Raw genomic sequence first — 27,146 nt, forward strand, 5'->3', positions numbered from 1 at the left:
CTTCCCTTGATTTAATTTAAAATTAATAAGAAAAAAACCCAGGCTAGTGTTTTTTTTCCTTCTCAGTTTGCCACTTTATGTGATAAATTTTTAGTTTCAGGGGATAGCCTGGCAAAATAAGCAAGTAATTTGATACTGCTAACTTATATACCCCTAAAAAGCCAACTGATAATGTCAGAATTCCCATATTTAAGGAATGATAAAGTGTCCCAACTAGTTTTGGGATGCAAAATGACCAGCAGGAAAACAAGCTGGGTTTGTGCAAGGCTGATACTTTTAACTTTGCCTGCCTACCATGGAAGTTTAGGCTGAAGAAAACAGTAAATAAAAAGGAAAACAAAAGAAAAAGCACGTTTGCTTTCTTAGACAGAGGAAAACAATCAAACAACTACTAAGAATAAGAAGTAACCTACAATTTAGGCTGTGACTTTCCAGAAAGCATTCTAATGTTTGAAGAAGAAATGGTGGATGTGGCTTGAGTGTCTAATCCAAATGTTCTCTCTCTCTAGGAAATATCTGCCATGTTCCGTACTACAGCATCATCACCAGCTGTGAGTTCCACATTCCAGAACTACTGAAGTTTCAGTTCTCCAGCCACTTGCCTGCTCTGTCTTGGTGACAAATTAATCCTGAATCCAGGTCAGGAGTACACAGAGTGTACTAGAAAGCCCATGTGGACTCTTCAATTAGTCCCCATAATCCAGGTTTGATGGCTCTATCTGTGTAGGGACTTCATTTTTCCCAGACGGTGAGCGGATTGAGGCTGGTATGCCCTCTGTCTGGATAAGCCACGAATGCTGATCTGGTCTGTCTGGATGAGTGACAAATGCTGATCTGGTCTGGTATGCATGCCTGCCTTGCCCATGTTATCTCTTTCCTTACCCCAAAGCTACAGCTCTTGGACCTACACACTAGAGGAAATGGGCATCTCCTGTCAAAATAACCAGAGAGCTCCTACATCCCGGTAAGGAATGCTCTCAAGGAAAGATTCAATGCTCTGTTTGGCATAAGTGATAATAATTCAGTCATGCTTCACTTAAAGTTAAAAAGGACTTTAAGATTTTCAACTTATTAATACATGGGGGTAATGACAATAAATGAAAAATCCTCCTGAAAGTGATGCTAATTCTTTGTGCTGAAAAATTATGATTAAAAATTGGGACTTCATAAGGTTTTAGATGCACTCAGTTATTTTCCCATTTACAAATGACATGGTTAAGGTGTTTCCATTATTTTCAAAACACCATTCATCCTGAAATGTTGACATGTGGATGGGATGATAAATCTAATTATCTAACTGCGTCATGGTCATGTTTTACCAGTTATTTGTTTTTTAGGGGTTGGAATGGGCACTTTGCAAGGCCTTGTGAAAATGAAAATGGGGACCCATTCTTCAAAAATTAAGAACTTCAGGATGGCAAGAGCAGAGCCCTAAACCAAGGACAGGGCCCTTCGAAACCTGCAGAGGTCACATGCCCATGAAGCCTGTCCTGGGTGAGCAGATGGGGTTGGAGAAGGGAACTAGACATACAGTCATTAGTTTGAGAATTACATAGGTTCCCAGTTTTAAAGGGAAAAATCATCTTTGACTTTTTGCATGCAGATACCAATGGGAAGACATAACTCTCCTTACTATGAGAGGAAATGAAATTCAAGAGGGAGCTGAGGGAGGAGAGGAGGAAATCAGTCTCTACCAAGTACCTACCAAATGCCAGCTGCTGGGCCCCACGCTGGCCCTGACATTGTCACCATTCGCTTTTGCTCCAACACTGAGCTCCAGCATAGGATTGACTCCATACTGCAGAAGCGGAACCTAACTGACGTCAATGATGAGTTTAAGTTGAACTGCTTCAAGTTCAGAAAGAGCAGGCAGGTTAAGGGATTCAGACGTTGTAGGACACCTGGGGAGTATTCTGTAATTCTGGAGAGATTTCCTTCATGACCCCCATCCTCTTCATAAGACCACCCATTCCTCATTGCTGTCAGCTCAAAGACCCCAGAAACCCGCGTGCTCTGGGCAAGAATTCCTCCCTTGCCTTCAACACTAGGCCTCACCTCCACTATCCATCTTGGGGACCAACAAGCCTTAACCCCCCAGGGTGCTTCGTACTCCAACTAATACTCCCTCAACTCCAGGTCATTGTTCATTCCCCTCTTTCACTCTCCTTCCTTTATGGCTCTGTACAACCCCACTCTGGCCATCTCTGTTCCTCCCCAGGCCCTTCATAAGCCCTTCCAGGGAGGCCTCTGCTCTGAGCATTCCCTTCACCATCCTGCTCCAACAGGAACCTGAAGGCATCTTCTTCCCCTTTCGCTCTCCACAGTGGTGGCTGTTTTCTCTCCTACCTCCCTCTTGCCAAACAGCCTGTTGGATGGGCTGGTGTCTTCCTTGCTACTCTCTTGCTTCCTCCCTAACTCCCAGCTCTGAATCTCCTACCCTCAGATCCCTGACACCACCTCCAGTTAGCCCTCCTAGTTACAGTCATCTATTCCTCCTCAGGTTACTCTGTCGCATGCCCTCAAGAGTCACTTTCCAATGTTAGTTCTGTTTAATTTGTGAGAATTTCCATGTCTGCTAGACAATCCCTCCAAAATTTTGGCCTGTAAATTCCTTTGTCCATTCTATCTCAGTTATACCCACTCCCATGGTCATATCCTGACCTTGCCATTACCATCAACTTCATGCTCTCCGTAATTTCATCTTAAACTCTCCCATTTTCCAACAACCTTGCATTGTCATTTCAGGTCACTCTCTCTAATCACCCTAATTCCAGTAATTCTTCAGCTGCACCAGGTCCACGTCTCTACCATTCCCTACTCCCAGCTCATCCACCTTTCTCTCTCTACGCATCTTGGAGTCCATGACCAACACTGTAGCCACTAACTCTCTCATTGCGTCTCACCTGGTTAAATCCCAACTGTGAGTAAATTCAACTCTTTGCTACTTTGTGCCTGCTCTCAGGCTCATATACGTAAGAAAAATATAAAAAGTTCCCCCTTTATCGAAGGTTTCAGTTACCCACAGTCAACCTCAGTCCAAATACATTAAATGAAAAATTCCAGAAATAATTCATAAGTTTTAAATTGTGCCCTGTTCTGAATAGCTTGATGAAATCTTTCGCCATCCTAGACATGAATCCGCCTTTGTCCAGAATATCCACACTGTCTCCGCGACCAGCCCATTAGTCACTTCGTAGCCCTCTCATTGTCAGATCGACTGTTGCGGAATGTAGTGCTGTGTGCAAGTCACCTTTATCTTACCTAGTAACGGCCCCAGAGTGCAACACTAGAGATGCTGGCAATTGGGATATGCCAAAGAGAAGCCATAAAGTGCTTCCTTTTAGTGAAGAGGTGAAAGTTCTTGATTTAATAAGGAGCGGAAAAAATCATGTGCTGAGGTTGCTAAGATCTTGGTAAGAAGGAATCTTCTATTCATGAAATTGTGAAGAAGGAAAAAGAAATTTGTGCTACTATTAATTTTGTTGTTGAACCTCAAACTGCAAAATTTATAGCCACAGTGTGTGATAAGTGCTTAGTTAAGACAGAAAAGGCATTAAATTTGGAGGTGGAAGACATGAAAAGAAACGTGTTCCAACTGATGGCAATTGGGTTCAGTACTATCAGTGGTTTCAGGAATCCACTGGTGGTCTGGGAACGTGTTCCCCCGTGGGCAAGGGGGACTACTGTACAACCACACTAACTGATCTCACTTTAAATTCATGACCACTAACCTCAAGTGCGCCCTTGGCAAGGCCTGGCCTCCTCTACATTTCCCCAGTCCATTCACTCCCACACTCTCCTAGACAACCACAGACTCTCTGAAAGAGTTGTCCAGACTTGCTGTCTACTATTTCTCTCCCCTTTATTCTCCTTTGAACACACTCCAGTCAGTCTTTTGTCTCCCCCATGCCAATGAAACAGCTACACCTTCCTAAACCCCAAGGTCAATTCCCTGTCTTCCTCAGACTAGATCTATGAGCAATATTCAACACAGTTGGCTCCCAGGGCAACATTCTCCTCTGGTTCCTTCCCAGCATTAAAGGCCTCTCCTCTGCTGGTGCAGCCTCATTTCTCCCACTTCTACCACTGGAACCGTACCTACTAGCTATACGTGGCTATTTAACTTAAATAGAATCAAAAATCCAGTTCCTCGGTTGGACTAGCCACGTTCTAAGCACTCAGTAGCCATGTGTCTAGTGGCTGTCATACTGGATGGTGCAGAGAGAGAACATTTCCATCTCTGAAGATGTATGTACATGGGTTAGGGAGGGTGGGGTGGTTTTAAAATGTGTCCCTAAATTCTTTCCTACTCTTCCCTTGAAGAGGGGGAGCCTAATTTCCTTTCCCTTGAATGTGGGCTTTATTCTACAGAAACAGAGGCAGAAGTGGCATACCAACTACTTTGGAGACTAGGTCACAAGAGGCACAGCAGCTTCATCTCTGTCTCTCTCTCTCTCCAATCACTGGCACTCAGGAAGTTAGCTGCCACGTCACTAGAACATACAAATAGCCCACAGAGAGGGCCACGTGGTGAGGAGCTGAGGCTGCAGCCATCGGAGTGCCGTGTTGAAGGAGGACTCTCCAGCCGCAGTCAAGCCTTCAGATGACTGCAGTTCCGGTGGACATTCTGCCCACAGCCTCATAAGAAACCCTGGGCTAGAACCATCAGCTAAGCAACTCCGGGACTTCTGACCATCAGAAACTGTGAGATAGTAAATGTTTGTTGGGTTGAGCTATAAACTGTTATACAGCAACATATAAGTAAGAGAGAGGGCAAAGACCAAACAATTAGATTTTTTTCTTTTTAAAATTAATGTAAAAAGTCATAGTTGTCAGAAAAGAAAGGACCTGTGGTGTGACCATGGACTAGACTAGAGCCTCCGTGCCGGCCACAGCAGACTCTCGCTCTGCAACCTTGGGCAGGCCACAGTGCCTGCTCCCAGTGTGGGAGGAGGGCTGCGTGACAGCGCACAGCCCCCAGCACAGCTCCTGGCACTGATGACGCATGGCAGTGTGGTGACATGATTCCCTGGTCCAGGCTGCTCTACAGTCACATAATGGCCCTGCCAGCCTCTTGGACTTCGGTACGTCATAGGTAGATAGGTGTAAAAAGGAAATCAAAACAACGAGGGGACTAGGGAGAGTCTGGGAAACCATATTCCAGAGGCCATTCAAAACCAAGGCTTAGAGCCTGTGACTGGCAGAAGTCCTGCACAGAGCGAGAATACTGTGAAAAAAGCACAATGAGGAATTTAGCCAGAAGATGACAAGTTACACTCAGTTCCTCCTCTATTGTTATGAAAAAGCTTTTGTTGGAAAGACACATTAATCCAGTCAATAATTCACCATAGGGTCACATGGGTTAACTTAAATCTGATCTAATCAGTAGTGAGAAGGTGTTTGTTTGTTTGTTTCAAGCAATCCATGAAAAAAACCAAATCAAATTGCAGCTGTGTTTTAAAAAGTCAGCCACAGAGGTACAGATATGGGCAAACACCCAGAATGGCCACCAAAAGTGAGAAAATTACTTCAAACCTGGCTAAGCACTTATCAGAGTGGTTTTCTTTCACTGGAAACCAGGTACAATTAGTGTCCACGTAGCTTCACACCAAACCGCACCAGCCACACAAGACAAGCATTCCTAATCCACAAAGAAAGCTCTTTGCTGAGTTTGGCTATATTTCTGATGTTGATGGGCTGTCGTTAGCTTAGTTTTATTCATCATAGATGCTTAATTCCTTCATTTAATCCACGTATATTTATTGAGTGGTTAAGATAATGCAGGCATTTTAACAGGCATAAGGAATACAGAGATTAAATAAGACACATTCCTACCCTCAAGGTGCACAGGCACATAAACAATGGTACTATGTCGCATATTTATATTATTTATTCGTAACATTATACATATATAATTGGTTAGGGCTCTAATTAAGCCTTGGGGAGGGAGGGGTCAGGAAAGATTTTCAGAGTAGGTGATGGCTGAGCTGAGTTTCAGTGAAAATTAGGAATTAACTGAGCAAGTGAAAGAGTGGAGAAGACAGTTCAGGCAGAGGGTATGGAAAACAAAGGCATGGAAACTAGAGGCAGCATGAGTTAGGCAGTTCAGCAGATTGGTTTTGTTAGAGCACAAGGGAGTGGCAAGAAATGAGACCAGAGGTAAGTAGGGCCCGGATACAGAAGGCTTCTAATGCCAAATTTAGTTTAGGCTTTACCCTGGAGAAGGCATGAAAGAGTTTGAGAAGGGGACCCACGTGAATAGGTAGACACGTTGGTGGATTAGGGGAGGGATTTAAAGGGTGCACCACCAGAGACTGGGTGGGACAAGTTGCAGTGGTTGAGATGAGAAGTAACAGCATTTGTAGAATTGGGATGGTATCTGTGATGGAAAGAGAATGATCTGAAACATTTAGAAGGAAAAATTGGTAAGACTTGGTGACTGATTGGTTATGGGAAATGAAGACCAGGGAGGAATCATGCATATGCTCCCAGAGGCCACCACCATCACTGAGATGGAGGGTATCTGCATAGGCAAGTTAGAGGAGAAGACGATCATGAGTTAGTTTTGAATATGCTGCACTTAAGATGGTTCAAGTAATTTATTTATTCTCCCACAGTCTTCAAACGGTAAAGTTAAATTTAACTATGGTCTAAATTGAAGGTGGCAAATGCTGTTGTTAATGGACATCACTAATCCATCATAGCGTCCTTGCTCACACAGCCCAGATGCACCTTCAGCACGATTTTCAATCTATTGCTCCATCCCCACAAGGTAGCAACTATGTGTTTCAACACAGGATGGCCACTAAAGAGTGCATGCACTGGAAACCTGTGTTTATCCCTAATCTAAAAGCTTGAATGAGTATCATTCTTTTTTTTTTTTTTTTTTTTTTTTTTTTTTTTTTTTTGAGACAGAGTCTCACTTTGTTGCCCGGGCTAGAGTGAGTGCCGTGGCGTCAGCCTAGCTCACAGCAACCTCAAACTCCTGGGCTCAAGCGATCCTCCTGTCTCAGCCTCCCGAGTAGCTGGGACTACAGGCATGCACCACCATGCCCGGCTAATTTTTTCTATATATATTTTTAGCTGTCCATATAATTTCTTTCTATTTTTAGTAGAGATGGGGTCTCGCTCTTGCTCAGGCTGGTCTCGAACTCCTGAGCTCAAACGATCCGCCCACCTCGGCCTCCCAGAGAGCTAGGATTACAGGCGTGAGCCACCGCGCCCGGCCGAGTATCATTCTTTAAAAGAGACATGTCTTGGATACATGATTTGGGGGTATCCTTGAAGTGAATTATACGTTAGCAAAATTACATAACCCAAACCACACTGATCATGAGTACCAGAGCCACTGGGAAGTCTTAGCATATTTCTGAGAGATTCTTAACTTAGTTTAAGGTTAAGGCAATGCATACCATGGTGATCCGTAGAGTCCAATTTGACATTTATTAACTATATGATGGGCTAGGGTTTCTCAATATGACTCCAGCAGGACCCAAGCCTATTAATGCTCCATGGAGGGTACTGGGAGCAGAGGAAGTCTTCCTGAAGGGTTACGGTGAGATGATTTGGATTACATCCCCCTCCTTGAGACTTAGGAGGAACAGCAGCATACTGAAGTTTGAAAAATCCTACTGTAAAGAAATCCATTTAGCTTAGTTTAGCCCAGTGTCACCCAGAGTTATTTGGACACGGAAGCCTCCTGTCACATGACACCAGTGAACAGCCCTTGAAACTAGGATTATTTGAATCCTCAAAACATACCCATTTTTAAAATGAGAAACAGAAGCTCTAAAATCACACAGCCACAAAGTTGGCAAGGGAGATCTAAAATCAGATCTTCTCTTTCCAGCTTCAAGTCCTGATTCACAGGATCACAGATGAAGGGAGCAATAAGTATTAAAGGTCAGGGCTGATATCTGGGCTACACATTCCCTTCACAAAGGGAACATGGGGTCACTGCCAACATTCTTACTTGGCAAAGCCAGATAAGGCTTTCTGGGTGGTTCCCCACCAGGGCTGACAGCTCATCCTGTCTTTCAAAGTTCTCCACCACTGGCCCTTTCTTCTAGCCTCCATAAAACACTATTTCTTTACTCTTTGTTACACCCCTGAGAGAAAGGAATTCTGGCCTCCAGGCATTTGTTCAAGCTGTTCCTGCTGCCTAGAAACCTTATAGATTACTGGGTGCAGGAAGCCTACTCTCACTAATGATTCATAGGCAGGAAGTTTATTCAGGAGCACTCAGGGGATCAACACCTGTGCGGAGTAAAGGCCTTAAGAAAGGGCAGAGAGAAGCTGAATTCTGATGCAGCTGCAAACAAATGCCTCGCTGATCCAGTAGGATGCCCTGGAGCTGGGCTGGCCCTTAGAGTGGATCTAACCTGGGAGAAAGGAGCCAGGCCTTTATGTTCCAGTATCAACCAGTCATTGGATATGGGCTGCTCCTGAGAAGGAGGCACTGACTTGGCTCTCCTCAGTCAGGGGAAATCCCAGAGGGTCTCAACTGGGAACTGCCAGCTGCCAACTTTGCCAGTAGCTGAAGAAATGAGTACTTCCCTCCTAAAGGGCAGGGAGGGGTGTCATGGATCTGGGCTGCCTGACAGTGTCTTCTACATAGTTGTATAGTTGTCTGCCTTCTACAGATGCCAATAGAACTTAGTGTCTGGGCTGTGGGCTCTATTATATTAACTCTAGCTTTAGTAAGTTTCATGGGTATTAGTTTTATTTCCCTACCTAGTCTGCAGAGCCCCCCAAAAGTTTTGCATTTCTTTTGTATCCTAGCAGGGTTTAACAAAGTTATCAGTAATCGATATGTTTGTAGAGGAAAGGGTAATGGACTTGGAGCCTGAACTAATTTTAAATCACGGAACTGCCACTTATGGATGTATAAAGTTATACACATCACTTAATTTCTGTGACTCTTAGTTTCATCATTTATAATATGGGAATAAAAAAAGCCTTATTGTACCCAAGCTCCAGTGTTGTTGTGAGAATAATAAGATGGTGAACAGAAAATGCTTTGTAAAGTAAAAAACTAAAGCCAATATTTCACAATATTGAGTACTAAATAGACACCTACTATGCTTTAAATATGGTTTGTCAACAACAAAAGTTATGTTGAGGCTTGGTCCTCAATGTAATGGTGTTGAGAGGTGATGGAATCTTTAAGAGGTGTTTGGGTCAAAGGATCCACCCTCATGAGGGGATTAATGCCATCTCTTATTTACTAAGAGAAGTGGTTGTTATAAAGCAAGGTGCCTCCCGTGTCCCATCCCTTTTTGCACATGCTGCTTTCCTTCTGCTTCTCCACCACGTCGTAATAATGCAGCTAGAAGCCCTCACCAGAAGCTGAGCAGATGCCAGCACCACACTTCTTGGACTTCCCAGCCTCCAGAATTGTGAACCAAATAAACTTCTTTTCTTTATAAATTACCCAGTCTCAGGTATGGTGTTATAGCAACAGAAAATGGACTAAAACAGCATCCATTAAAGGGAAAAGAATATTGGGCCAATAAGAGTAAAACCACATATAAATTTCTTATGCAAAAAACATTTATAAAATCAAAACAAATTTACAAAATAAACAAAAATGATATACAATTAATCTAACCTGATTATCATGCTAGATGATGTTGTCTTATTGGCTTATATATATTGTACTAACTGCAAGGACAAGGTTCGTTTGGATTGGATATGCCTATCTTCTGTGTGCCATGCAATAATTCAGTTTTCTCCATTTTCTCCACTGTGAAACTGTTTATTTATACAACACACCATTTGGCCTTCACATAAAAGTATGTGTAGCAAATGTACCTCCATTTCTTTACATTTTCCATTTTATTTGCCAATCAGAATATGTATCAGGATTTTAGTTTGGCAGTATATATCCAAAAGTCCATATAACAATGACTTTAAAAATTAGGGAACAAAAGAAATGCAAGACTTACACACTGAAAACTATAAAACATTGCTGAGAGTAATTAAAGAAGATCTAAATAAAGAGATTGTAAGCCTCAATATTATTAAAATGGCAGTTCTCCTCAAATTGATCTATAGATTCAACACAATTTCTATAAAAATTCCAGCTGGTTTGGGCAGGAATTGACAAGCTGATCCTAAAATGTATATGGAAATGCAAAGGACCAAGAAAAGCCAAAACAATCTTAAAAAAGAACAAAGTTGGAAAACTTACACTTACCAATTTTAAACTTACTATAAAGCTACATTAATTAAGACTGTGTGGTACTGGCATAAGGGTAGACATATAGATCAATGGAACAGGATTGAGAGTCTAGAAATAAACCTTTACATTTATAGTCCATTGATTTCTGACAAAGGTGCCAAGGTAATTCAATGGGGAAAGGATAGTCTTTTCAACAGATGGTGCTGGCACAACTGGATATCTGTACGCAGAAAGATGAATTTAGGTACCTCACACTATACACAAAAATGAACTCAAAATGAATCATACCTCTAGTGTAAAAGCTAAAACTATAATACTTGTAGAATAAAACTTGTAGAACATCTTTGCAACCTTGGGTAAGACAAAGAGTTCTTAAGCACAACACGAAAAGCATGATCCATTAAAAGAAAAATTGAAAAAATGGACTTCATCAAAATTAAAAATGTGCTTCCAAAAACATCAGTAAGAAAATAAAAAGTAAGCCACAGTCTGAGAGAAAATATACACAAATATTATCCTGGTAAAGGATTTGTACCCAGGATATATAAGGATCTTTTATAAATCAATAATAAGACAACCCAATTAAAAATGGGCAACAATTGAATAGATATTTCACCAAGAAATATGAATGGCTAATAAGCATATGAAAAGATGCTCAACATCATCAGTCATAAGGTAAATGAAAATTAAAACTAAAATGAGATACAAAATAATTACTGGTGAGGAAATGGAAAAACTATAGCTCTCATACATTGCTAGCAGGAATGCAAGATGGTATAACCATTTTAAAACAGTTTGGCAGTTTCTTAAAAAATTAAACATAAATTTGCCATATGATCCTGCAATTCCTCTTCTAAGACTCTACCCAAGAGAAATGAAAACATAAGTCTATACAAAGACATATATGTCTTCATAGCAACATTGTTAAAAATGTCTAAAAAGTGAAAATAATCCACATGTCCATCAACTGGAAAACGGATAAATGAAATGTGGTATAGCCATAAAATGGAATATGCAACAGGAAGGAACAAATTACTGATATATGCTACATCATGGAAGACTATCAAATCAATATGGTAGGTGAAAGAAGCCAGATGCAAAAGATTACACATTGTATGATCTGATTTATATGAAATGTCCAGAAAAGCCAAATCTATAAAGACAGAAAGCAGCTCAGTGGTTGCCTGGGGCTGAGCGTAGGAATGAGGATTGATTGCCAATGAGCAGGAGAGATATTCTCGGGTGATGGAAATGTTCTAAATTTAGATTGTGGTGACATTTACAAAAACCTGTAAATTTGAAAATAATTGAATTATACACGTAAAACAAGTGAATTTCATGGCATGTAAATTATATCTCAATAAAACTATTAAAAAATTTAGAGAATTGTTTTTCCCATATAATGAGGTATCTACAGGCAGCCATGTCCAGAGTTGGTATAATATTAACAGGTTTTTTTTTTTTTTGTAGTCATCAGAGACCTAGACTCTTTCTCTTTTTGCGTCAGCTACCAGTAGCATATGCTTGTGCTCTTGTGGTCATATCTAGACCTCCTTCCTGACTAGACAAGGAAAAAAAGCAGAGAGTGAAAAAAATATTGACCATTGCTTCTTGGCCCTTTGGCTAAGATTAAGCATAGTATCAACTCTTATCAGTTTAATATTTGATATATCCTCTATCTTAAAAGTCAGCCATTTTTAAGGATATTTCTGAGAAGCCCCACTCTTAGATGTCTTTGGCTAAAAGAGTATCACATGACCATTTTTAGCTGCAAAGGAGTATGGGAAATGTAGGACTATTGCTTCCTCCAGTCAAATCAGGATTCTGTTAGTAAGGTAGAAAGGAAGAATGGATATTGGGTAAAGCAGCTCAAAATCTCTGAGGTTGAGAAATATATCTCAGTGTCAATGTAAACACAAATAGAACCAGCACTGCTTACATCATAGAACAGTACTTAGCTATAAGGCGATGAACCAAAGCATACTTACTATGAATGGCTTCTTAACAAAATGAAAATGATTAAATTCTTAGTGAAAGCATCAGGGCTCCAGAGAAGCTGTCTGTTACTCTGTTGAGAAACACCAAGCAGAACAAATGTTCATTGTTGTTCATGTTTATTTTTATGACAAAAACTTGAGGGCCAAGCCATTTGGTATAGTAGAAAGAACAGGGATCTTGAGTTAGAAATGTCTGGATTTAAAATTTGGCCACACCCTTTAGTAAGTATGCTTTGGGCAAATTCCATAACTTAGCTAAGCCTCAATTTCCTCTTCTGCACAAGAGGAATAATATTATTAATACCTGCCCCATGGGGTTACTGGGAGGACCCAGCCCTTGCTTCCACCTCCGTCCTTCACAACTCACAGAGTGGCACAACATTGCCTCCTGCACCAGCAATAGAGATGAGTCCTAATTTTTTTTCTTGCCAAAATTAAACAGCTCTCCAGCTATGGTTTCCCCACATTTCCCAGGCTGAGAATTTTTCTCAAGAGAATTTCTACTTAGAGATCATCTATTCAAAACACACACATGCACACACACATGCACGTGTGAACACAAATTATGATATCAGGAGGGGGGAGCAAAACACACATACACACACATACATACAAACAAAACCCACTGAAAATAAAATTAACATGTGGAGAACAACATTCTAAATATACTTTCATTTTTGTACTCAAAGCATTATAACCTTCCTAATAGTCAATCCTTTTGCAGAATCAAAGCACTTAGAATAACATGCCAACCCAGTTTATGTACCTGGCACTTTAAGAAAGGTGGGTGCTGTGTCAAGTGCTTGTGAAAGCAGGTGTGCAGGTGGGTCGGCTGAGACGAACCCCAAGTCACCCATTACTGGCCCATTTATCCATACATCAGTTCAGCTAAGCCAACATGGAGCCTATTCCATCATTTTCTCCCTGAAGCACAAATACAGCTTAAAATAGGAGACTCTTCAAATCATCTGATTGTGATGGTTTATAACTTTTAAGTGGTTTGCAACTTTAGTACCTTTTTAATAGTTTCAGTTAAACACTGACTGAATAAAATCCATATTTCTGCAAGAATGTTATATATCTCAAAGGAGGACATCAAAGCAAAATTGTGAAATTTGTCAACTGAACGGTAGAACAAATATTTAGTATCTATCTTTATTCTCTATAAAATATCCAAATTGTGATGGTGATAATCTTGACAATAAACGACATTTAGTTTAGCTAATTAAGAGACATGAGCAGGCTGGCAAAACTGATACAATACTTTAGGACACAGTGTTACAGTTTGGTTTTTCCAGTCACTCTTTATCAGTAATTTAATTTTTTTTCCCATCCTATCACTCATCTCACTGGTATGACACTTACCTGCCTGGTTTTCTCCTCCTCTGTGAAAAGGGGAAGAGAACGATGGCGCGAGCCTCCTCTCCCAGAGGAGGCTAAGAAGCAGCACAGCTCTCTCCCATGAGCAGCAGCTCCGCCTGCCAAACCCGAACAGCTGTCCTGACTTCTACAGCTGTGGCTGCCACTGTTTCCCAGAACTCTCCTCCAGCCCCCCGATTGAGAAATCCTGTCTGTCCTTCGGTGCCCTCCACAGCAAACGGCAGTTAATTTCTACTCCTGGGTTTGTGCAAAATTTCTCCTATCCTGAGAGATGCCACGTTTCACATTTGAATTACAAGTCAATTAAAAGCAAAACAAAACAAAAACCTTTTCTCTCTTTTCTTGAGAGTCATTCTATATTTTAATTACCGTGTTCCTGCTTTTCCCCTATCACCCTAACCCAAATTATGGAACACAGGAAAAGCCCTGTCTCCCCACAAACATAGACCAAAGATAGGCCCCATCTAACACAGCTTTGCCTACAGCTTAAAGTAGAACTCATAGTAGCAATGTGGATCTGGTTATAATAAAAAGGCCTGCACCATAAGCGCCTTCTCTGCTATCTGACCATGCAATGGCCATTCCACAGCACAAGACAGCTGCTTACATGTGTATTTTCAGTTGTTGGAATATTTTCACATTTGTATAAGATGCAATTTCAAAACACAATTGAACGCTGAGTTTTCTTATTATGAGTACAATTAGGCTCATAGATCTCATATTTATAAGTGAAAGCAATGGCTAGGGAAGGGGAGGGGAGAGTTGGGCAACAGCTGGGTTTTTATTTACTTATAAGAGAATTCACTAAGCATGGAGGTGCTTGGTGTGAGGAGCTGGGTATTTTGCACATATACCCCACCCTGACAAAGCATACCCTGCTTTAGAAGGTAAGTGTGTGAGGAAGACACGCTTTGGATGACAATTTACAGATGCGAAAAGGGTTATAAAGACTGGTCTGAGGACGCTGGTCTGCAAAGTCAGGGGAGACCTGCATAGTAGGGTCCTTGGAGGATTTGCAATTAAACTCACTTACTCATTAAAACATTTCTAGAAGTTTTATTTCGCTTACAACTTCCTTGTGTGTGAGAGGGTGGCGTAGCTCTCGGGATTCTCACGTGAGAGGTAAACCCAAGTGTCTGGACTCTAGAGCCAATGCTTTACTCAAGACACTAGGGGTCAGCAGCCTCCAAAAGTTGAGTCAGGCTAAGTGCCCTAGTTCCAGGGGTGCTGCTAGGAGTGGGTGGGGGCTGATTCCCACACAGGGAGAGTCCAGTAGGCACTGTAGTGTCTTCCCCAACCCTGCACCCCTTGTTTTAGTAACAACTTCCACTTTCATTTGGGTACCTCACCTCCTCCTGCAAAGCCCAGGTGCTTGGGGGAAGCTGATCTGGCAGTGAGGCTTGTGGCTCAGCCCAAGTTACTTTGCATTATCCCATCCCTTGGCTCCACACAGTCAAGGATAAACATGTCACCCTATTGGGGCTAACGAGATTGAGGAGAAATTTGCTGAGGATGAACCGGGAAAATAGTTTCCTGGCTCTTCTGAGAGAGCTCCTGAAGAGGCCATTTCTCTTTTTCTGGCCTGGGATGGGGATAAAGAAACTCAAAGCCCTGGATATGTAGACTGTCGTCTGCTAACCACCAGGTATGAAGGGACAACTATAAAACAAAGCTGACTGCAAAAACCAGAGCAGAGAGGATCAGAGAAAAAAAAAAAAAAGTAACCGGGTTCCTAGTGATGTCCTGTTGAGTCAACGAAGCAAAGTTTGAAGCCTTCCCAACCAGACTTTCCAGCTGCAGAACAAATCTCATCACTGTGAAGCCAGGTTGAGCTTGATCTTCTCTTATTTTCATCTGAAGGCATCTTAAATGACACACTGAGGAGAAAAAAGGCGGCAACTACAAGCAAGCTTTGGAAAATGTGGTAGCAAGTGATTTACAAACTACTACTTACTAAGCTTTATGACAGCTCCCTCCACCCTGCAGTCACCAAAGCTCTTCAGCAAATAAATGAGAGGCTCATGGAGCCAAACCACTTGACTGAGGAAGAGTAAGTGAGGAAGACATTGTGTACTAAAGGCCTGCCTCTCTGCCAGTTAGCTGTGAAGCCCTTTTTATTAATTGGTTCCATTTCCTTACCATGTGCTTAGCGGGGGGGGGGGGGGGGGGGGGTATTTTTTAGAAATATGTCGATCACACTTATATTCTCCTACATCGGGAGGAACAGGAGGCTCCCTGCCACAGACCTTTGAAAAGCAATGAGCTGGGAGAAAATAGGCCTCCAGCTCCCGGTTTCGGCTACCTCCCTCCTTCACCTGCTCAGCCTGAAGCAGTCTCTAAATCCTCGCAACTCTAAAATGGTAGGATTTCCATAGTTCATTGTAATGGGCTTTCACCTGTAACTCAGTAAAGAACCTACGAGGGTCCAGGAAGCCCTAATACAGCTCCAGGAACCAGGAAAAGTAGATTCCACCTCTCTACTTTCCTTAGGTTATTATACAGAAAGAAACATTGAAGGGGTCATCGTATCATGTTTTAAAAGTGTGAGGCTATACTGATAAAGGGCATGGATTTTGGAGTCCATCAAACCTAAGTTCAAATCTTGGCAACTCCTCTTGCTAGTTGTGTGACTTTGTCACTGAGCTTCTGCATCTGTAAAATGAGGACAGATAAGGGCTGCCTTTCAGGTTGCTCTGAAGTTTAAGTGTAGTAACACATGTAATGGAGTTGGCATTCAAAAAATTGTTGAGGCCGGGCGCGGTGGCTCACGCCTGTAATCCTAGCACTCTGGGAGGCCGAGGTGGGCGGATCGTTTGAGCTCAGGAGTTCGAGACCAGCCTGAGCAAGAGCGAGACCCCATCTCTACTAAAAATAGAAAGAAATTATATGGACAGCTAAAAATATATATAGAAAAAATTAGCCGGGCATGGTGGTGCATGCCTGTAGTCCCAGCTACTCGGGAGGCTGAGACAGGAGGATTGCTTGAGCCCAGGAGTTTGAGGTTGCTGTGAGCTAGGCTGACGCCACGGCACTCACTCTAGCCTGGGCAACAGAGTGAGACTCTGTCTCAAAAAAAAAAAAAAATAGTTGATAGGATTATTAGTTCAATATTCCTTGAAAGGAAGGAGACTGTGACTGAAGAAAACAGAGAAGCATCCAGCATTCTCACTGTATATATTTACTTCCCACCCATGGCAAGATTCCCTGAGTGTAGCAGGTTCCAAGAATTTGGAATTCATGTTCCTTGCACAGGGTCTGTATCTATGTTAGGGAGTTCGGATTTTCAAATAGAAGTCACAAGCTTGTGAAGTAATTGCAGGTTTGGAGCTACTGATTCATTAATTATCTAATTCCCTAGGTAGGTAGGTGTTATTTGTAGTGAAGCAATGTGTAAAGGAGCTACCAAAAATTAAACAAATAAATAAATGTTACAGTTATCTTTGTTTTTCTTTTTAAAGACAAGGGCTCCTAAGGTTTTTTATCATTCCCTCAAAATCAGGTGCTCAGAGGAAAAGCGTAGGACCCACATCTACACATCTGTTCCAAGGTTCTGTCCTAGGCAAAGGACTTCCAGGGTACCCTGGAACAGAGGCTGGAAGGGAGGCAATCTTTCTATGTTGCATGGTTCACACCTTTTCGTAATTCTATGGCAGACTTTAGTGGTTTCCCCCCAATATCTGTTTTCTCCTTCTTCCTTTTCTAGCTGGGCATATGAAGAAAAATACATTTTCCAGCCTCTCTTGCAACCAGGTGTGTGGGGGTCACAACTGCATGGCTAAATTCTGGCTAACTGCATCTACACAGAGGAGTCTCGTGTGACTTCTGGGAAGTGCCCTTCCTTAAAGGAAGAGAGGAGATGTGTCCTTCCTCTTCCCTTTCCCCTTCCCACAGGCTGGATTACAACACAATAGTAGGTGTTTAAGCAGCCAGCTTGGACCATGAGGCAGAAAGCCATGTACTGACCATGAGCAGGAAGAGAAACCAACCTTCAATCATCTTGAAACTACCTTAGACTGCTGAGCTCCACATTTTTCTTACTTGCATGAGAAATAAAATCCTCTCCTGTTTGAAGCACTGGCATTTTGGGTTTTCTGTCACTCACAGCTAAACCTGGTCTGAACTGATAGTTTGCTATATCCATCGTTTGTTTTCTCCGTTCACCTGCGATATCAGAACTGCACTGTTTTTAACATGGCAAGCCACTTATAAATGGGGTATGGGTTCATCAGTCATTCCCATCACACTCCCCAAATCCCACTCACATCCTCCAGAATGAATTCCACCCACAGCAGAACATCAGAAAGGTCACCTCTTACACATGGAAAGAAAAAGGGATTTTTTAAAAAACAGGCAAGAAACTTGTTGCTTATTTTACAGAAAAACCTCTCTATTCAAGATGACTGCTTGCTCCAATGTTAGCTGGCAATTTCATGAAGTGAAGAAAATTTTCTCTAGTTGCAAGTGACACAAACCTCTCAAATGCCTACTATCAATTAAAAATAAAATGCTTGTTATTTACAAGCATGAATTAGATACAGTGTACTCTAGAGGAAGGTCAGGGGCCTTGGCATTCAGATCTAGGAGTTTTGGCTTTGCCACTTACTTGCAGTGTGACCTTGGTAAGTGACTTAACCTCTTATTCAGTTTCTGTCTATAAAATTAAACCTACTACAGTACTTGGGAAAAAAAAATTAAATGAGCTAATATATGCAATGCACCCAGCACATTATAGGTGCTATAACAGTAAACAGTCCTTTTTGTTTGTTCTTTTGTTTTTGTTTTTTATTTATTTTTTATTGAGGTAAAATATACATATATAATTTACCATCTTTACCATTTTTAAGTGTGCAGTTCAGTGGCAATAAATACATTTATATTCTTTCTTTCCCCTTTTATCCCCTTCTCCCCATCCCTTTCTTGGCCTCTAGTAACCACCAATCTACTCTCTATCTTCATGAGATCCACTTTTTTAGCTCCCACATGAGCGAGAAAACATGCAATATTTATCTTTCTGTGCTTGGCTTATATGACTTAACATAATGGCCTCCAGTTCCATCTGTTGCTGCAAATGATAGAATTTCATTCTTTTTATGGCTGAATAATATTCCATTGTGCATACATACCACATTTTCTTCATCCATTCATCCATTGATGGACACTTAGGTTGATTCCATATTTTGGCTATTGTGAATAGTACTACAATAAACGTGGGGCATAGGTATCTCTTTGATATATTGATTTCTATTATTTTGGATATACACCCAGTAGTAAATTGCTGTATCATATGGTAGTTCTAGTTTTAGTTTTTTGAGAAACCTCCACAGTGTTCTCCATAGTGGCTATACTAATTTACATTCCCACCAACAGTGTACGAGGGTTCCCCTTTCTCTGTCTTCGCCAGCATCTGTTCTTGCCTGTCTTTTGGATACAAGCTATTAAACTGGGGTGAGATGATATTGCACTGTGGTTTTGTTTTGCATTTCTCTGATGATTAGTGATGTTGAGCATTTTTCCATATATATTTTGACCATTTGTATGTCTTCTTTTGAGAAATGTCTGTTCAGATCTTTTGTCCATTTTTAATGTGATTATTTGGGTTTTTTGCTACTGAATTGTTTGAGCTTCTTATATATTCTGGTTATTAATCCCTTGTCAAATGGATAGTTTGTAAATATTTTCTCCTATTCTATGGGTTGTCTCTTTGCTTTGCTGGTTGTTTACTTTGCTGTGCAGAACTAGACCCCCATCTCTCACCATAAACAAAAATCAAATCAAAATGGATTAAAACTTACATATAAGACCTGAAACTATGAAACTACCAGAGGACAACACCGGGGAAATGTTCCAAGGCATTAGTATGGGGAAGGATTTTTTGTGTAAGACGTCAAAAGCACAGGCAACCAAAGCAAAAATAGGTAACTATTTTTGTAATAGTAACATGATTACATCATGTTCTTTTGTTTTTTATTGGTATCAATGAAAGGCTATGGATTTTAGGTCTGTAGAACTGTAATTTAATAAATTTAGTCTCTGAAATGGATTAGTTTTATAATCATAGTGGCCTTAACTACCCGTAAGACTTTGTTTCTTCAACTGTCAATCAGCTTATAACAACAATACAGATATTTTTAATTGTGGCAATAATGATTGCTAACATGTTGTGTGATTATCAGGTGTCGGGCACTGCATCAAGTCCTTTATTTTCATTATTTCATTAAAACCTATTTTTTAATCTATTAGAGATATTTTCAAGGATATTAAAAAAATGAAAAAGTGATTATAAGAACACTTTGTGTAAAAAAATTTACAAAATTGTAAAGTAGACACAAATATAGAATTATTATGGACTGAAAAGATAACTTCTTTTAAAAGAAAATACCCCAATTTTTAGAAAGCAAAAGACTTGAATCATACTAGAAGGTTAAAAAAAAAGTTCCTTTTTGAAACTTGTATTTAATTTAAAAAGTAATGTAAAATATATAATGCCAAAATAGAGCTACATGCTTACATAACTGTTTACCATAAAGGTGATAACAGAATGTCCATGTAGAATAAAAAATGTATTTTACTTTAAATCATCCTCATCATTTGATCTAGAAAAAAATAAGTAACTGGCAATTCCTAAGAAAAATATATTATGTACTCATATGTACTGTGTGTAAATATATATCTAATACATCTGCATGTACTTTCTCTTTTACTTATAATAAATAAATGTTTATGTTCCAGAATATAGGTTTATAAGTTCACTAGAAATCAGAAATTTCTCCCCTTAGAGAAACAACAGTTATAACAGTATCTTACTTATAACTGCTATCATTCCCAATTGAAAATTCTTCCTGATATAAAATCCTTATATATAGAATCTTACTTTTCTATATAACTTTTCCACACATGCAAGAATTTCGGCCAATTTTGAGTTACTCCTATTGGACGTAATGAGAGACTAAAGAACCCAGGATTGAGAGTGAAAAGAAAAGAAAAGCAGATGCCAGAAGTGGAGGTTATTGCAGGGCAGCCTTGGAAAAGATAGAGGAAGAATCCAACCCACAGATGATTAAAAACTGCATGTTTTAAAAAAAACACTTAGATGCCAACATTTAAATATAGGGATTTTTACATAAAAATCCTATGACCTGCATTTTCAGCACAGCCACAAATAGCTGGCCATGCAGTGCTATCAGGTCCCCTGAGACTGAGCCCACTCTCACGCGCCATCCGTCATTTAGAAATCTGCTTGGGTTGTATTTAAGGCATATGAATTTACATATATGAATATAAGGTATCTGAGCTTGCACACACACCTCTGCCCTGTGTGAAAATGAAGTCAGTGCAACTGCAGGTCATGGGCCCACAGCAACAAAAGAAAGATCTGGCGTGGTTCAAGTCTTCTTTTGTCACTGGGACACTCACAGCCCACCAGCTGGCAATGACCACGTGGACAATCACTGCCATATAATAGCCGCAGAGCAGCCATGACCATGGAGGTCGGTATTCCTCAGACCCAATGGTCTTGTTGCAAAGTTCACCTTCTAGCACCGGATACCACCTGTGTAACACAAAGCTGGTAATGATATTTGGCCCCTGTTGGTGTTGTTTGTGACCCTGGCTTTGAGCAGCTGTGAATCAGTCCCTTTCCTGTAGCTGTTAGTGGGGAGGGAGCGGCCCCAAGAGGGGCACCTAAAACAGATCAGAAGACTCTGGCTCTTGGGACTCAGGCATGACATTATCATGGTTAGAGACATGTCCAGAGGTCCGTTGTGCATTGGGAGGTTGGCCTGAGAAACACCTGCTCCATTACATTCAACCTCTCCTTTCAAAGGTGGGCTCAGGGAGGTGGGCACCAACTTGGTCATAAAATCAGAATGTTATATGTGTTTCATTTATTCATATATTTATTTGTGTTACATGTTGAGTCCCATTGAGGTAGGGACTTTGTTTTGTTAACTACCATACCCTTGGCAGTTAGTGCAAGGCAAATAACAGATGCTCAATTACAATGTGTGGAATAAGTGAATGAATGAAAGTATCACTTTCTTCTTCCTGCAAGCTTCCTCTTTCCAAGACCAGAAGGACTCTCGCCTGGAAGACTCACCTGGAGGACTTCAACTGGAGGTCCCGAATGAACGGGATCCCAGGCCTTGGTGTAGCTCCCCCTCAAATCCAACCTCTACCTTGAGTTATAGTTCTAGAGTCCAAATCTGTTGTATCACTTCTCCACTTAGAAGCCTGCAATAATTTTCACATTATTTTTAGAATAAAGTTCAAATTTTTAAATGAGGCTGAGAAGGCCCTTTTGATCGGGTCCCAACCCATCCGTCCCACCGAGGCAGTCCTATGGAAGGAACTCCTCTGTGTGCCCACTCTCTCCCGCACTCCCAGGCTATGTGGCAAGCTCCTGACTCATCCGTCAGGTCTCAGCTTAAGTCTTCCCTATGTTCTCAGCACCACCCTTATGCCCCCACTATGGTGCTTACACCTATTGGGTTGTCTGTCAACTGGCCAGTTCACTGTCAGGCTTGTGTGTCTCATGACCTTGGTCAGCTATGCCCCTGGCACCTGCCTCCAGGAGGCAGCAAGGAGATAAACAAATTTTATTTTGTGCCAGGTTCAGTGTCATGCTCTTTGTAATCATCCATTTCATGACTTCAGAGATGAGAGAGAAACTGAAACTCAGAGAAGTGAAGTAATCTGCCTAGGGCTGGGATTCATATTCGAGTCCCCAGACTCCAGAGCCTGCTTTCTCCTCACTGTGCCTCATGGTGGCACTTACCTTTGCTTTTCCACAAGAGCAGCCAAGGCAGCATACCTGGGTCTGAGTGCCCCAACAGCACTCACACCCTTAGCTCAGGAAGAAAGAATGCCTGAGGGGATGGAATTTGCCAGTGGTTACTCAAGACTGCACACAGAAATATGAACAAAGCCTCTTGATCACCAGAGAAAGGAATGTAGGTCAAATAATTGCCATGCCCAGTGTCTCCCTCTCCCTCTATTACCCAACACTTCTCATTTGCATATTTGAGGCCACAAGTGGAAGATAACTAGATGGAAAATTCCAGGAGCTTCCCATCTATCATTAAAAGCAAAGGCTCAAGAAATAAGGTAAGGATTTTAAAATCACTTTCTGTTTTACCTTATGATCATTCTGATTCAAAAGTTCAGATTCATTAATTTGTTGAGAGATGACTAGGTATAGAAAACTATAGTAGGCCTCTAGAAAATTAAGTCTTTTTTGGATGTTATGAAAGTGTGGTAAGCAATGATTATGATTATGATAAAGAAAAATAACTAATATTAATTATGAGCCAGGTACACACACCACCATTTAATCATCATAACAAGCCTGTGAAGTTAGATACTATTAAAACTCCCATTTTACAGATGCTGAAATCAAGGCACAGAGAGGTCAAGTAATTTCAGCAAGGTCACATAGCTAAAAGGGACAGAAAAGATTAGAACCCAGCCCAGCTGGTTCCAAAACCTGCTCTCACTATGTAATGCCAACTTTCCATTAGGTTATTAAGTATGAAATGTCCGGTTTCCTTAAGTACTAAGTTTGACAGTTGCTATCTCTGACATTTCACTTTGACAGTTCTTTTTTTATGTTTATTGTGAAGGCACATCGTCAGTCTTTCAAACGCACGTTTTGGCTTATGATTATCTTTCAAAAAAAATTTTAGAGCAATTTCTGTGAAACCATGGCTAAATATGTACAACACTGGCCGGGCGTGGTAGCTCACATCTGTAATGCTAGCATTCTGGGAGGCAGAGGCAGGAGGATCGCTTGAGGTCAGGAGTTCAAGACCCAGCAAGAGCGAGATCCCGTCTCTACTAAAAATGGAAAGAAATTATCTGGGCAACTAAAAATAGCAAAAAATTAGCCAGGCATGGTAGCACACTCTTGTAGTCCCAGCTATTCAGGAGGCTGAGGCAGAAGAATCGCTTGAGCCCAGGAGTTTGAGGTGGCTGAGCTAGGCTCATGTCACGGCACTCTAGCCCAGGCAACAGAGTGAGACTTTGTCTCAAAAACAAAAACAAAAAAAGTACATATAATACTAATTGTTAGATAAAATTTATAGGAGGCCATTGGTTTGGACTGAGCTTCTGCATTCAGACCAACCAAAATGGAGTTACTCAGGCTGAAGTTCCATGACACCAAGTTGAAACCAAATTGTTCATCTGACCTTCCAAGAAATCAGGAGAGAAAGAGATAACAGCCAAATGCCCAAACAGGTCAGTTTTAGCCGGCTTGATAAGGAAGTCTCTGCTTTAACCTCTCCAAGGAAAGTAACTGCGAAACAACCAATCTGGTTTTTGTTCTCTGTTCCTGCTTTCCTCGGCCCTTTTCTGTCTATAAAGTCAACTTCTCTGCTTTGCTCATCTGAACACTCATTCTGTTTTATAGAATGAGGTGTTGCTGGGTTCTAGAACTGCAAATAAAGGCCAAATAAAAATTTTAAACTAAACTTGTTTGTAATTTTGTCTTTTGACAAATGTAAATGATACTTTCTAGTAGTTGGAGTTACATTTTTCCAGAAAAAATTATTTCAAAATGTAGCACAGAATTATTCTAATAATTTTTCAATATTAATCTGTATCTTACAAATGTGTTGTTCTCAATAGAAACTTCACAAAATTAATTCCCTTTATGGTGTCCACCACAGAAAAGAAACAGGAAATGCCCTGGGAAGAAGAATCTTAAGGTTCTAGAAGGAAAATTACAAGTGACTGTATAAGTTCTACATGTTAACCTAAGGGGAACTAAAGGACATCTATAAAATCAAGTTTTACAGTGGCCTGCTGGATGCTATTACCTGAAGCGACAAAATAAATATTCAGGTTCAAAAGCATGCAATGACCTTGCCACTTATAAATACCATGCTGCAGAAATGAGTGGTATCATTGCCTCCTATTAATCTAGAGGAATTTTAAAAACAGCCCTTTACATAAAGAATAATTTTGAAGGGTTTAAGGTTGAACATGCAGATATGGGTCTCCTGGGCAACAGAATGCCCAAAAACAAACACAACAAGGAAAGTCAGTCATGGAAAAGTGGAATAATTCAGTAGCTGGCTGTCAAGTCCTTGTTCTAACGAAATGACATCATCTGGAAGAGACACTGTGGTGCTTGTCCAGAAAGTTTCAGTCATTTCCCTTCCTGACACACAGAGTACATACATGGTTTTAGTTTTTATCTCCCTTTCATAATTTTTGCCTTGGTATTCTCTAAGGCTGATTATTACTTCATTTCTCTGTGGTCAGTGTAAGGCTTCTTTGTCACCAAAGTATTTAATGGATCAAGACAGTGCTTTAGTATTATATAATGGTTCTCAACTCTTTGCATTGTAACTTATGTCCTAAATCAAAACTCCAAATGTTTTTTTACAATTATTATCGTTACCTAATAAATGTCACAGAAGAGGGGGGCTGTAGCCACGCAGATGGCTTTCTCCCTGTTACCTGCAGATGTCACCGTCCCAGTCATGCTATGTTTACATTTCACATCTCTGCTTTCCTCTGGGGCATCTGAGAAGGCAGGTGTCCCTGGCAGGTCTCTTTTGCAAGAAGTGGTACATCAAAGACTCGCTGAGCTCCAACCAGTCCCGTCATGCCCCGCTGGCTCCTCAGTGCTCCCCACACACACTCTCTCTCTCCCTAGGATCTGCCGATTCAACATGCTTTATATGGCTTGTATTTCTGCCCTTCTCTCTTGCACTGCCCCGTTCCTGTTTTAGTTTAGTAGTATTTCCTTTTAGAACTATTATCTCTCTGCCAGAATGCACTCTCACCGCCATCAGACACCACCCCCGTGCACACTGCTTTCATTCCATCTTCTACTATGTCCAGAATGATCTTTCTGAAAACCCAAATCTGAGCTGCAGTGGCTCTGCCCAAGTCTAAACACCTAAGCATGTCTTCATACATTTACGTGGTTTGCTTCATTTAAAAGGCAGATTGTCAGGGTCTAACGTCAGTGATTTAGATTTATTATGCCTGGGGGCAGGCCCATAATCTGCATATCGGATGCTTCTAATATATATCTGATATAGCAAAACCCAGGTGAAACCCTGCTCCACAGCCTCTCTGTTACTGCCGGCTTCCCTCAACACACCCCGCTCCATGGTCCCCAAAGCATCCTGCCCTTCCAGGCCTTCATAATTTTACATATGCTCTTCCCTCTGCCTGGAATGCCTTTTTTCACATGGTCCTGGCAAATCCTAATTATTTTTCAAGACCCAGCTCAAGAATCTTCTCCTCTAACCTACTCAAATTAAGTGAATCCTTCTTTTGGACTGTCACTGTGCCTAGCGCATATTTTTTATCTCATTTATTACCTGGCTTAGAGACTGCATGTTAGGCACCCCGGTCCAGGTATCAGAGATAGAGTTTCCAATCCCAGCTTTGCCTCCTTACCAGCTGTGATATCTTGGGCAAATTACTTAGTACCTGTAAGTTTCATCTGTAAATAAAGCCAACAAAAGTACCTATCTCATTCTGCTGTTGGTACTGTCCTGGGAAGTACTATTACTAGTCAGAAAACTGAGGCAGAGAGATTAAGTTTCCGAAGATCACATAGCTAGTGAGTGGAAGAGCTGGGATCAGCCCAGAGGCAGTCTGGCTCATGCCCACATTCCTAACCACTGGAGACCTGTCTTCCCTACTAGGAAATAAGCTGGCTAAGGACGGTACAGAAGTTAGTTGAGCTGCCAAGTGTCTAAGTTTGTTTCTATCCTGCTCAAAGGTCAGAGATAGTCTTCAACAGACTGTTTGGCAGAAGCATTGGGGCAGGAACAGGGCAGGCTAAGGGACTTACTGACCATGTCTGTCTCCTAGCTCCCTAGAACTGTTCACAGCTCCTTCACAGAGCCCTTGGTCTCTGTCCTGCTTTCTTAGGTCTTCTCATTCTACCTCACTTCTACAAGACCGAACTCAACATCACTTCTGTGACAGATATCAGAGCCCTCTGCAGACCAGTCAAATTACCATCTCTAGGGGTGGGTTCCACACACTGGTATTTTTAAAAAGAACACCACTCCCCATCTGCCCATCATCCCAATAAATGGCTAGAGTTGGAAACCACTGCCAAGAGCCTTTTCCTTCCCCTGGGCAGCTTCCTGCATCTTGAGATTATCTTTGTGGGGAGCCTACCATTTTATTATAATCCTGTTTTTTTGGCCTCTCATTGTTCTTAATCATTATTGTGCCATGGAAGGCCCCTTTGGCAATCTGGTGAAGACTGTGGACCCCTTCTCAGAATGATGTTCTTACACGCGTATAGTAAAAAAACATAGGATTACAAAGAAAACCAATTATATCAAAATACAAATACATTGACCACTGGAGGTGAGTTCTTTGACCCTGACCTTAAGGTTAGGAATCTAGTCCTTTTATGTATAGTGGCCTAACACATACTTGGTGATCAATAAATGTATGCTGGAAGAATAAATTCAAGAATAAGCCACAACTATTGCCTATTGAGAGTAAGTGTTTTAGTAGCAGGAAAGTGCCTTACCTGAGGGAAACTTTAGCAATGCACTATTTAAGAGCTCATGGGCTTCAAACGTTATGCAATCTACTTCTGAAAC

At 41.2% G+C, this 27,146-nt stretch overlaps 1 protein-coding gene and 1 non-coding gene across 17 annotated transcripts in view; one reads left to right on the forward strand and one right to left on the reverse strand.

Moving 5' to 3' along the window:
* Positions 1-27,146, reverse strand: part of SCHIP1 (schwannomin interacting protein 1) — a 532,563-nt gene that overhangs the window by 69,200 nt on the left and 436,217 nt on the right. The window lies entirely within an intron of this gene.
* On the forward strand, positions 11,787-11,975 carry LOC138388671 (U2 spliceosomal RNA). Its single transcript, XR_011234189.1, has one exon. It is a non-coding gene; the product is annotated as a U2 spliceosomal RNA (small nuclear RNA).

The sequence above is a fragment of the Eulemur rufifrons genome, chromosome 7 (genome assembly GCF_041146395.1).
Source record: "Eulemur rufifrons isolate Redbay chromosome 7, OSU_ERuf_1, whole genome shotgun sequence".
NCBI lineage: Eukaryota > Metazoa > Chordata > Mammalia > Primates > Lemuridae > Eulemur > Eulemur rufifrons.